The sequence below is a fragment of the Anser anser genome (genome assembly GCF_964211835.1).
Source record: "Anser anser genome assembly, chromosome: 28".
Taxonomy (NCBI): domain Eukaryota; kingdom Metazoa; phylum Chordata; class Aves; order Anseriformes; family Anatidae; genus Anser; species Anser anser.
In genome coordinates, this window is record NC_139749.1 from 1,044,177 (window position 1) to 1,058,114 (window position 13,938).

The window sequence follows — 13,938 nt, forward strand, 5'->3', positions numbered from 1 at the left end:
ACTATGGCAATTTACTTCATCATCCAAACCGGGCAGAATTTTTGAAAACCTCTTCCAAGATTTCACTTCTCCAAACATTATGTAAAAGGCATTCAGCTGTAAAGCAAGAAGATGAAGTCCTTTGTTTCCTATGCCAGAATGACATTTTCAACACTGAACAGGATTGTCACTGACTGTTAACTGGTTGTTAAGTTGTGGCTAGGTATAAAATGTAGAAAATGTTTAAAAATAAAATTTGCCTTTGGATAGTGAACTGTCTTCTTTGGGGATTACTTCAGTTATCTGTGAGAGGAAAATAGATTATTGGGGGGTTGTTTGTTTTTAAGAACGGGTGCAGTCTTGCCAGTAATTTAGCTGGTATTTTTCAAAGTGACCTCTTAGAAACTTTACAGCTCTGTTGAATCAACATGTCTCTAACCCTACAATTAAATAATGCTAAAAGATGCAGCAATTTATCTTACTGCAAGTGCTTATTAAAATATCTGAGTAACTGCGACCGTGGCTTCATCACAGATATATATATATATTTAATACTACACACTTCTGCTCAGAAAGAAAATCATGGAAAATGTAAAATTTCATTTTAGATGTTGAATTTGTTGCAGTGTGAGATCTTCTTCATCACATGATTCTATTCATAATTAAACCATATTATCTACTGAGAGACCAAGATTATGACAAGAACAGCACAGAGTTCAGCATGAAGCCAATCAGGAGCTCAAGTTTGTATTTATTTTTTAATAAGGAGATGTACCAAGCTGGCTTTTTTATTGTTTCATCAGCACATTTCTCTATATTCTTAAGCCTATATTGGTAGGAAAAAAAAAAAGAAAAAAAAAAGTAGAACAATAGCAGGGCTCCTCAGTCTACATCACGAGGTCACTTTTTCCAGGTGAAAAAGCGGAGCCATAAGTGGCAGTACACTAAAGCCCTGGCACGTTGAGATCCAAGAGGAGAGATGTTTGGCCCTCCTTTTCACTCCTGGGAACCACATACCTCAAAACCCACAGACTATGGGATATATCTCAGAGAAATCTTGGGAAAGGAGAGCATGAAGAGCATGTTTGTAAATTTATTTCTCCCTGGGCTTCTTCTGCTTCTCCAAGAAATACTTGTTTGAATATAACTTTGGCAGCAGTACTTATGCTTTTTGCACCTACCACATTTAAAACTCCTACAAAAAACTGAAAAGTTAGACTGAAAAGCATCTCTTTCCATTCTACTTTGTAAAGCTGCATGTTTTCCTCATGCAAAACAACAGGGGAATGGAAGCTAGAAAAGGAAATGCTGAATGTAAAACAAAACAAACCAAACCTCAGCCCTCCAGGACAAAAGCCGATAACTGATACTAAGTGCTTTCTAACATGCTGATTAGGTTTCAAGATGATACCGCTTTAAATAAGCGTAATTGTGTGTCCATAGGCAGAAGCTGAATAATGACAGGATGAATATCTATACTTAATTTTTTGTTACTGTATTACACACGGGGACTTGTTACGTTTAGGGAAACCGCTAACCTAATGGAGGGTTTAAAACATAAGCTAGTTTGTTATACCAAAATGACTGAGAGAACAAAGCATAAAGTGTTTTCAGATTTCTAGTACACCTTGATTGCTATCCCTTAAACTTAAGACAGGTTAAACAAAGCACAGGAAGTAACAAAACTCCTAGTCCCACAACTGGCAAATTGTGTGCACACTTTCCATTCCTGAGAAAATAATACACAAACCTGAAAAATGCATTTAACTAAGAAATGAAGACATCCTTGTCCTATTGGAAGACTAAGGTGACAGCTCTTGGGCTCAGTGATTTTCAGATAAGCTCCAGTCTTCAACTTGCAGACACCAGTGACAGCTCCTTTATTCGCATTGAAAGGGAATACGTTTCAACAACACACTGAAAAACATACTTAAGTATTGAAAACATACTTAAGGGACAAGAAACAAAATCAAGGCTGCAGTGAGAAGGAAAACAGAAAAACAATACTGGGGAAAAAAAAGAGAAAAGAGAAAAGACCTTGATCTTTGTATCGACCAACGAGATAAGCCTTACACATTTTTAAGTTTATTTTTGACGATTGATTGATGCATTACCAGGTATTAAGTACTATTCAAGAGCAAATATTAACACTAGTAAGAATAAATCCGATCCACCAGCCCTTATTCAAAATACATCAATTTCTAATTTGGAGATAACGTCTCTCTGACAAGGAAGTAGAAAAACTGAAAATACCGATATAGTTTCCTCTCCCGATGTTCCATATACATACCGATGCTGTTCCTACACCTAAACTCTGAGCATAAATTTATGTTGACATGAGTATTGGGTGTTATTTCTCTCCCTGTTTGCCTTGAGAGACTCTCCTCCTGTCCACTGAAAAGTAAACTCAAGATTCCAGATCAGTTAAGACAGTTGCTAGCCCCCCATTCAGAGTTCTGCAGCAGCACTGTTCAGATTTTTCAGCAGTCTCTTTACAAAATGACCACTTATAAGTGTACAAAAACACTTATCACCTAGCTTCTCAGTAGGTACACGTTTGGCCTCTGTTAAGCAGAGAGTCGATCACAGCTTAAGATTTTATACAAGATCCCATTTTCAAGTTTGGGATTATTTCAGAAAATCTTTTTGCCTAGAAACAGTACTACTAGTAACACCTTAATTGGTTTGCCAGCACAACCTTTACCCTGTTAGAACTGATGTTGACTTCTACCTTTATGTAGCATACATAGTGTCCTGTGTGACAGTTGATACCATGATGCACCAGCACCGCATATAAGGCACAGATGAGTGGTTCTCCACTTGATTGAGACATGTAGGCTCAAAGGTCCAAATACTCAGGATATTTTACTTCCTAAAGAGAGACCAAGAAGATAGAAAAATTATCCCAGAGTACTTCGTGGACTAGCCACAGAAAAACACTTCCAAAAAACAGAGACTGGAATTATATTAATATATTTCTTGATTCACTAAAAATAAGTCTTCCCATAAGCAACGTTTAATACTAGAAGTTGCAGACAACTGTTTTCTGATGAATTAGCCTTCTCAGAGGAAAGTATATGCTTCTTGTCAAGCAGGAACTTTACTGATATTAAGAGAAAGAATAAGCCACAGTCGTCAGTCTACAATTATTGTCTGAAAAAAATCAACAACTTTCAGCTTTGGGGGATGTCCCATTACATGATGACAAAGTTGCATTACAGCGGTAAATATACCTTGTTGATCTTTCCACCTGTGAAATCTGCAAATCTTTTCAGTGATATTGTGAGAACATTGGAAGAACGGTGTATGGTAAATCTCTTGGATGCAGGAACCATCTTTTTACACCTTAAAAACAAGCAGAGACAAGTGTTTGAAAGCATCTTCTTTTTCGCCCCCAAAACAAACTCGTTTTAATGTCTCACGCATGCTTATGCTATTTGAATGATATTTACTTGCATAATATGTTTGGTTTTTTCTTTTCATAAACCCATACACTGCATGTCACGTTTGTTAATACAGAGAAGAAGGTAAGTTTTCCCAACAACTCAGAGCATAGCGGGAACAGGAATCTCTCACAAAAGCGTATTACCAGGGAGTTATAAAATATAAAAAAATATATTAAAAATGAGTTATATATAAGACTAATAACAGTTATCAGCAATGGAAAAAGTACTGTACATGTGCAAGGCCTTTCCTTTTAAACTCACAAAAAGATGGAAAATTCTGGCTTTATGTGTGACTGAACCGATCACACCTCAAAGAGCCCATTAACGAAGGACCATGCAATTCAGATGTGAGGTGCTATTACAGTTCTTTCTCTTCCTCACATATCAGTTATGAGAATCCTGAATACGCTGCATGTTGCTTTCTAGGATCCGCAGGCTAAGACGAACCTGGGATTAAATTGCTTTAACAACCTAGTGGACGCTCTTGATTCAACACCCTAATTTCCTTAGTTTCCAACAACAAGAAGTGGATACTGCATTTTTCATTTAGAGGGGTCAGGCATGACCCCAGCCAGCATGGGTTTGTGAAGGGTAGGTCCTGCCTAACTAACCTGATTTCCTTTTATGATAAGATTACCCGTATGATGGACCAAGGGAAACCAGCTGATGTGATTTTTTTGGACTTCAGCAAGGCTTTTGACACGGTTTCCCATAGGATCCTACTGGACAAAATGTCCACCATACAGCTAAATAAAAACATCATACGATGGGTGAGCAATTGGCTAACGGGCAGGGCCCAAAGGGTTATGGTAAATGGGGCTGCGTCAGGCTGGCGGGCGGTCACCAGTGGGGTCCCTCAAGGCTCCATTTTAGGGCCGGTACTTTTCAATATTTTTATAAACTATCTGGATGTAGGAATAGAAGGTATTTTGAGCAAGTTTGCTGATGACACCAAACTTGGAGGAGTTGTGGACTCGAATGAGGGTGGAAAGGCCTTGCAGAGGGATCTGGATAGGTTGGAGAGCTGGGCGATCACCAACCTCATGAAGTTCAATAAGAGCAAGTGCCGGGTCCTGCACCTGGGACGGGGAAACCCTGGCTGCACGTACAGACTGGGCGATGAGACGCTGGAGAGCAGCCTAGAAGAGAGGGATCTGGGGGTCGTGGTAGACAGCAAGTTGAATATGAGCCAGCAGTGTGCCCTGGCGGCCAGGAGGGCCAACCGTGTCCTGGGGTGCATCAAGCACGGCATCGCTAGTAGGTCAAGGGAGGTGATTGTCCCGCTCTACTCTGTGCTGGTGCAGCCTCACCTCGAGTACTGTGTGCAGTTCTGGGCACCACAGTATAAAAAGGACATGAAACTGTTGGAGAGTGTACAGAGGAGGGCTACGAAGATGGTGAAAGGCCTGGAGGGGAAGACGTACGAGGAACGGCTGAGGTCACTGGGCCTGTTCAGCCTGGAGAAGAGGAGGGTGAGGGGAGACCTCATCACAGTCTACAACTTCCTCGTAAGGGGGTGTCGAGAGGCAGGAGACCTTTTCTCCATTAACACCAGTGACAGGACCCGCGGGAACGGGGTTAAGCTGAGGCAGGGGAAATTTAGGCTTGACATCAGGAGGGGGTTCTTCACAGAGAGGGTGGTTGCACACTGGAACAGGCTCCCCAGGGAAGTGGTCACTGCACCGAGCCTGTCTGAATTTAAGAAGCGATTGGACTGTGCACTTAGTCACATGGTCTGAACTTTTGGGTAGACCTGTGCGGTATCAAGAGTTGGACTTGATGATCCTTAAGGGTCCCTTCCAACTCAGGATATTCTATGATTCTATGATATTCTATGAATCCTACAGAACTGAGCCGGGCACTCTGTGCTTTTCTGAGGGGATGTTTGACTAACAACTTGTTTTGCCAAACCATCTTATACAAATGTTCAATTGTTTCTCACATACGTAGAAACATCTTACATATTGATCAGCGCAGAGAGCGCCTGAACTCAATAGGCTTTCCCTGTGCACGGGTTAGGCTTAAGGGAGCTCATTTCAGACATTAGTCCACATCGACAGGTTTCACAGTTCAAGAGCTGTGCAAGACGCTGTTTAGTGAGCCAGCACAGGCTGCTAACATCAATTACCACAGAGCCAGCTCACATTCCCTGACACTCAATCTAACTTTGATTCACAGTGAACTCTAGGACCTTCAGGAACCTGCTGCTGCCTTCCACTCCAAATCATTCTCCATAGTTCCTTGCTTCAGCTCACCACTACTTACTGGGCATGTCTTTTCACTTCTGCCAATATGAATATTTCAGCATGCAGCTACACTTCTAGGAAGCCTGACAAGCCATGGTGCAGACAATGCTACGAGAAAAGTCCAATATCAGCTAATAGCCACTCTTCTTAGATTTCCAAAACAGATGTAACGTTTTCAAGTTGGGGATTATTTCAGTGCACCAGTTGTTTAAACAAAATGAAGCAACAACAACAACAACAATGAAGCTGCGTCTCCTTATTTCTAAATGAAGTTAAAAGATAACTTATGCTCTAAGTCATGCAATACATAAAACTAATATCTAGTATTAAGACATAATTAGTAATAATCTTACTCGCTACATTTATAGCAATTCTCTCCATCCGGCTCTTCAGGTTTCACAAATAGTTCTAGAGCTCTGATAACAGATGAAACTGCCTAGAGGAGCGAGAAAGAAGAGTGTAAAGTCACTGTAAATTCAAAATTCCGGAGATGCACTAGGAGTTTATAAGAGAATCTGACTAATACATACTTAAGCGATCTACTATGAGCACTGTGAAGGAGGCAGGAAGAGCATGCTCAGCATTCACCTCACCTGGAAGTCGTTTTACTTTGAAACAAATCATTTTCCAGTAACGTAGACAGCATCTATAGTGTGCTTTGTCATCAATACTGGGAACAAATCCAGCAGTCTAACAATTAGATGTATATAGAGATAGAACAACAGTATGACAGTATCATAATTTCTGCAGACACAAAATTCTTTCAGCTTAAACCCAATACAAATTTGGAGACTATTTACATGGCTTCCATCGGCGCATTTCTCTGTATTCTTAAACCTGTAATAGTAGAGAAAAAAGAAAAAGGAAAAAAAAAACAGTAGAAAAAATAACAGGATTTTTACATATTACATACTTTTACATATTACATATTTTACATATCCCTCCACATGCTGTTCTGAATAATAGCCAAAATACTCATAGCCACTGTATTTGTCCTCCCCACATACCTGAAAACAACATTTGAAACATGTTTTTCAAAACATATTTTAATATCCAGCAGACTGTTCAGTCATCAAGCATTTAAAGACTGTTTTAAATAATCTCTAGATTAATCTAAAAGGAAACCCATAAACATGCTGCAGCCGCTTACCTTTAATATACTCGCTGGATGCGATGGAGCTGTATTTCTTGCTTTCACCTGCACTGGAAGGCTTCCCTTCTTTGTAAGGTTGGTTACTGCCCTCACTTCTGCATTGCTCTCAGAAGAGCCATCTGGAGGATGGGATTCTTCCTTCTTCTCCCGGCTTTTCTTCTGGAAACGAGGATCTAAGTATTCCAAGAAGCCTGCCACTTTCCTCATGTTTCTCCTTTTTCTTCTTTTTGTTACGCTTGCGATTGGCGGTGTCAAAGTGGAGCGCAGAGAAATACAAATCATAAAGTCTGAAAGAAACATGCAAGTTAAAAAGAGAAAAAAAGATGTGCCACTTGTTGCATATAGGAAACTTTATTTAGTTTACCACAGGGGATGATTTGCCGCGTGTCAGCTATTTTGTGGTACTTTGTGCACATGTAACTTACTTTAGATGCAGCAAACTTAAGCCCTCAGATTGAAGGACCATAGGTCCCGGTTGGTACACAGATCATTAACAATGGGTAGCTCTGGAATATGTGCAAGTAAAAGAACAAAATGTTTTAACCTAATCCAGAATGGTGTGCAGATGTGATTCGAACTACGTGGTCCAAAGCTAGTGCTCTGACACAATTCAGCAATATCTTTCCTGTCTTCACTGATCAACCCAATGGTCCCCAGTCATGATCCGCAGCCAGATTATGCAATCTAAATAACTTAGAAACTACGATAAAAAAACAAAACATGAGAAGCACCCAGAAAAGAATTAGGAAAAAAAATGCTGATTATGCTGGAATCCCTGCTTACTTGGAATCCTTCTCTCCCTGTTTATCTTCAGACTTCTTTTTCTTCTAGAACTTCTTATATTTTTTCATGTTTTCACCACCCAAAAGCTCCTTTTCTATCTTTCTGCGCTTCCTTTCTATTTCACTTTCACTACCTTCTGCACGAGCATATTGTCTTTTTCGGTTTCCTTCTTTTGCCTTTTTCTGGCGACAGTTCTCCAAATGAGCTGACACAGGTGGAAGTGCATGTCTCTCACGCAAATGTTTTCCAGAATGTTGCTGAGGTACTGAGCAACGATGTGAGGCTGCTCTGGGTGTGCTAAAGTGATGTACATCTTCCTCTCTCAAGAGGGAACCGTGAGGCCATCTGCTTTTGCAATGATAACGCTTATGTGACCTGCTGGAGTAAGTTTGAGTCAATTTGTCAAAGTCTTTATCACCGTCAGAGAACTTTCTCTCTCTACTGTCTCCTGCTGCATGAGGTGAATAGCAATCCTTGTAATAGCTACATTTTTCCCATCTCCGTGGTTCATCTCGATAGTATCTTTCTCTGCTCCAACTTCCTTCCCCTTTGGAATGGTAATATCTAGTGCTATCTTGTTCTGATCTTCCTCTGCTTCGAGATCTGTACTTTGAATATTTTACTGGTCTTCTGCCATTATCAGGGCTGTTTCTTTCACTATGGAAAGATCTGTACTTGCTTCTCTCACAATACTCCTGCTTGTGACGCTTTTGCTTAACAACTTCCACACTCCGAGAGCACCTTCTCTTGCTGGAATGGCCTTCTGTTTTGCTTCTGTTTTGAGTCTCCTTCCCTTCAGTAGGAGAATGTCCCCTCTTTCTTTGGTAATGCTCTTTGTCAGTTTTTTTGGTGTCGTGTATCTTTTTTTCTATCCTTTTTTTATATGCAGGGTGTTGTCTTCCCATTTTTCTGTCACCAAATTCTTCATTTGGTCTAGAGAATTGCCTTTCCACAACTTTATCCAGCTTTTTAATAGATGAGTCATTAACCTGTACGTAGTTATTAGATATGTCCTTTGTACCTTGGTATTTCTGTGTAATAGCTAAGGATGACCGGAGTGACTCGCCAAGACGATCGGCTCCGGGGCGGACCCATTCTGCAGGGGAGCGGGGGATCGAGGCGGGCAGGGCTTTTTTCCCGGCATCGAAGCCACTCCAGGCAGCCGAGGGAGCCGGCAGGCCCCGGCAGCCCTCGCGAGGGAGGCTGCCGAGCTGTGGGGGGAGCCGGCAGCGGCGGGCCGTTTACGTCGGGCGTCGCCGCCGTTTTGCGGCCACTCACCGAGGCGATCGGCTCGGGGCGGGCGCGTTGTACAGCGGAGCCGGGGATCGAGGCGGGCAGGGCTTTTATTTATTTATTTTCTCCTGTAAAATCGCGTTTTCTGTAAAATCGATGAAAGATTTTTAGAACTCCAGTGTCAGACTGTGACAAACACTCTGTAGCCAATAACATAGGCTCAGGCAACGATCTGAGTCAGCGAAGTAGCATTTTTATTCGCGATTGCAATGGCGGGCGTCCCACAAGCAGGAGCGCACCTACTAGTCACATAGTACAGTTTATCTACTTTATTTCTCGACGACCGGGACCCTCCCCTGGTTCCCCATTGACTGGGTAATGCAGGTTCACAACCTATCTGATGCTTCACAGATGATACCTGGCTTTCAGTTGCCAGCCTGTTACTCTTCAAATTTCTTTTGACTTTTTTACTAATTGAGGTGGTAATGTTTTTTCACTTACCTGACTTGACACTGTGATTTTCGCTTAATTGCACTGAGGAATCTGGTTGTCTGCATTTTACAAGGTTCTCTGTTAAGCTTTCTTATCACCGCAAGCTTACCTCGATAGCACATTCCTTCCCTCTAACCAATGTAACTCTGTGCAAAAACAACATTTTTTTTTCCCCACTAAACTGATGTAAAAAATATTTTCTTCTGAAATTAGTTCAGGTTCTTTTGATCTTCTTGGTTTGTCTTTGTCTGCACAGTACTGTCTGATCTTTGATCGGTACTGTTCAAGGAATTAAACTTCAGTATCAAAGCATCTTTCCCTAATTTTGTGCTGACCATTGATATTAGGATGTGCATTATCAGCTTATGTTATAATACTTCCAACTTTTTCTTTGGTAGAAATGGTTTCAGAATGTGATTGAATAAAGAGATTCTCAGCCTCACAGCTAAATACAGAAGGAACTTTCCTGGATTCTTCATAGACCAACGGTGCTTCCATCACTACAGTTTCGATAAGAGCATAATTCTGAGTAGATTTCTGAGGTCCCAGGACCTACGTAAAAAAAGAAAGAAGAAAAGAAAAAAAACAGTACTACAGGAAAACTCTGAAAGATACTCCATTTAGAAACCCATCCTGTGATTATTACACCTTCTTCAGCTCCCAGAGAAAGTGTTTTTTCCCCTCTTGCTTCTGAAACCATTGCAGTAAAAAAAAACCAAACACATCTGTCTCCCTCTACATGCTGTTCTGAATAATAGCCAAAATACCCAAAACCACTGTATTTGCTTTCCCCCCCATAGCTGACAAAACAACAGTTGAGACATATTTTTCTACCTCTTTCCCAAGAATTTACATTCACATATCCTATGACTGAAAAAAAAGGGGGGGGGGGGGGGGGGGGCTGGGGAGGAACAGCCAATGCTGAAAATGAAAAAAAAAACAGCCCATTTCTCTATAAGTCTTAAGCCTATACTAGTAGTGAAGAAAAACAACAACAACAACAAACAGTAGAACAATAGCAGGAAGTTTACATGTTCTCCAGGTGTTAAATTGCAAAGCCTCCTCTGGAGGAGTAATAGCTGTGAATTCAGCGTGCTTAGGAGAAGTCAGATCTTTTAGGCACAATAGTTTAAATGATCAGGTTACAGAGAAAACCCTTTCACTGCAAAATAGATTCAATAAAGTATGCTACAGCTATGAATGTTAATTCCAGTAAGAGCTGGAGATCTCCGTTTCCCTTGAGAAGCACCCTAAATTAGCAAAAGGACCTGACAAAGTATTTCCTTGTGTCTCAGTCAAATGTAAGTGGGAGAAAAAGTGATCGCCTCTCCTCAAGGAGACGAATGAGACCTCCCCTTGGCAGAAGCAGCCAACACCGCTGCAGTTGCCCCATTTTCTTCAGAGGGCTAAGCTGAAGCTGTCCCTCACTGCACTCCCCAACTCCTGTATGGTGGCTAGTTCCAGCAGTAGTTGTTGCTGGAGCACTTAATAGACAAAGCACTAAAAAAGTACAGCAGTGAACGTTTAAACTCCTTTTATACATTTAAGCCCAGAGTTATTGATCAGACAAAACACAAGACACCAAATCTTGGAGCCAAAGGACAAAAGAGGAAAAAAAAAGCCAGATACAGGACAGGTGGGTGTTTTCTTTGTCACGTTACTTTAGGTAACTTAACACAACTGTTGTCATAGAAACATTATGCAGGGTACACTTACGGTTTGGCTTTATGGTGTTTTCCATGTACCAAAATATTACTTGAAGTATTTAGTAAAACATTAACCTTGCTCCTTTTTTAGTGTCACACAGTGTGGAAAGCTCCTGCTGAACTTCCAACCTGTTGCCTGCTTTTGGAAGCTTTTAACTTCAAAGGAGAAAGACTTCTGCATTCTTGTCGAGGCAGTTGAAGTCCCAAGTTACTTGTCTTCTCTGGGTCACACCAACAGGATCTTCTCACCTACCACTTCAAGGAAGATCTGATTTCTTGATTATCCAACACTCTGAAAGCTGTCAAGTCACATGACGTATTGCATGTTAAATAACTCAAGTAAAACTCAAGTAAAAATCCATTTTAACTTTGCTGCATTTATATACTAGATACATTTGACGTGCTATATATTTACAGTGCGGCAAGTGCATTTTATCTTTAAAAAACAAAGATCAAACATTAGACATCTCTGAACAACACAGTTTGTATAAACCAGACAGATTACTCAGACCAACTGTATTTAATACAGGTTCCCCACTCATCTCCTGATGCAGGACCAGTAAGTAAGAAGCGCGTCACAGTTTGATAGCATTTAATAATAAAAATAAAAATCACAGTATGAATTTGTTTGTAACTAGAAACTTTAGAGGGACAAAACAGACAACTGAAACTTAAGACAAGTGGCGCTGTATAAAACAATGTAATAAAAACATACGGAAGTGTATACAAATAGTCTGAGAGATACATTCAGAACTGCATATTCTGATCATTATTCCACAGCGTTGAAAACCAGAACGTTCTTCCGATCTTGAATAGAATTAAAATGTGAGGTAAATTAGTTTCTAGTGTCAGGCATCACAAAAAAGATGAAGCTCTTGCAAAACTCCTGTTACGTGAGAGCTTGTGAAGTCTCAAATAAGTCTTGAAATTCGGTATACAGACTGTCATTTACAACTCTTATAATTGTGTGGTTTTCCTGGTCGTTCTTGCACCAGATGTCTAACTTGGATTAACATTACATGAATAACACACAGTCAACCCGAGTCTGTAATTAAGCAGCATTTGAGATGTTCTATTCCAGGGCATTGTTTTCTGTGAGATATTTACTTGGTAATGTACAATGTTCAGCAGTTATAGAAAGTTGCCACCCTTTTGGATTAGAAGTACATTTTAAGAAAGAAAGTCTCAAGTTAAAAGCTAAAAAAAAAGTTCTTTCATGGTAAAAGTCTGTACAGACATTTGAAGCACCACTGATGATTGGATTTTGTTTTGATGGTAATTTTACAGTATTGATAAATTTTAAGTTTTGATAGTTTGTTCTGATAATGTTGCGTCGTCGGTTGTGAAGGTAAAAGGTGGTTGGTTTTGACTGTAAAAGGTTGGTTTTGACAGTAAGAAGACGTTGGGTTTGATGGTAAGAAATTGTAAGAAGTTGTTGGGTTTTTGATGGTAAGTCGTAAGATGTTGCTGGGTTTGAAGTTGTTGGGTTTGACAGTAAGAAGTTGTAGCGTTTCGATGGTAAAAAGGTCGTCGGTTTTGATGGTAGGTTTAGTCTGAGTATTGAAGGCTTCCATCAGTAAGCTCTGCATCTGAAAGACAAAGGGAAGAAATGTCATTCCCTGTTGTGATACTCAACATGGAACTATCTGGCTCAGTGGTTTTCTTTCTGAAGAGAGAAGTCACAACCCTGCACACGGCTTGATCTGCTCTCTGACTACAGGGCTGAACTGACTGGAGAAGGCAGCTTCCAAAGACCTCCCATTAAACTGACTGCATTTCAGTTCTATGCTAAAATTGGTCAACTGTACAGAATATTAGGACAAAGCTTTGATAGCAAATGGTAGACCTTAGGTAAGTTACATTCATCTGAAGGTTTGACTGGACGGCATCCTTGTTTTACTAGTAATCTTGTGGTCAAGCTGACCAAATCCTGGCCACAGAACAGAAGCGTTCAGAAACTTGCTAGAGAGAGCACTTAGGAATGCAGGAATTTAACTGCTTTAATGCTGCTCTTTCTCTCACATATCTGGATTTTCCTTAAATCACAAATTATCACTAGCTATCCTTGTTAATTTATTCAAAGTAACATGAGTCCAGGTGAAAAGGCTTATTTGAGAGGTTCAATACTGTAAAAAACAAAAACAAACAAACAAAAAAGAAAACTGTTGGATTGAAAGTGTGGCTGCTCAGGGATAGGCTGGGCATCGTTCAGTAGTTGGTGAGCAATTGCATTGTGCATCACTTGTTTGTACACATTATTATTAGTACTATTATCATTATTATTATTATTTTCCTTTCTTTTGTGTCCTAATAAACTGTCCTTTTCTCAATCCACAGGCTTTCATTTCTTTGTAATTCTCTCCCCCCATCCCAGAGAGGGAGGGGGGAGGGTGAGCAAACAGCTATGTGGTGCTTAGCTGACGGCCGGGTTAAACCACAACAGTCTTTTTTGACACCCAATATGGGGCACAAAGGGTTGAGATAACGACAGATCTGACCAGAGTGTGTTAAACCAAATTTGGTATATTAGATCTGCTTAATAGTTGATAGTCACAATGTTGGTTGCTTTGATCTCAGGTCTGCTGTGCCTGTTCTTCAAATTGAGTTATATAGCACATTACTTACTGTATGTATGTCCCACCGCTCCCTGCCCGCGGGCACCCATGGGCAAGGCCTCCAATGAAATAGTGCTCACAACAGAAGCCTTTTGGTAGACCTCCACTTCCTTTAGCAGCCTTTACACAACCCCACTCACAACAGGACTCTGTTCTTTCTCCAGAAAGAGAAAGAAATTATTCTCTTCTTTTAACCCTCATTATGACCCTAATCCAACGATAACCCTAGTTAATAAGGGATGTCAGCTCTCCTCTTGGATGCCCTAGAGCACACTCTAGAAAGCA

At 40.6% G+C, this 13,938-nt stretch overlaps 1 long non-coding RNA gene across 1 annotated transcript; it reads right to left on the reverse strand.

Moving 5' to 3' along the window:
- Nucleotides 1-2,422: 2,422 nt before the first annotated feature.
- Nucleotides 2,423-10,118, reverse strand: LOC310887679. The gene is made up of 5 exons (XR_014575768.1): nucleotides 7,608-10,118; nucleotides 6,822-7,111; nucleotides 6,025-6,508; nucleotides 3,213-3,324; nucleotides 2,423-2,851 (listed from the first exon to the last, which is right to left on the reverse strand). It is a non-coding gene; the product is annotated as an uncharacterized lncRNA (long non-coding RNA).
- Between the last annotated feature and the right edge of the window lie 3,820 nt (nucleotides 10,119-13,938).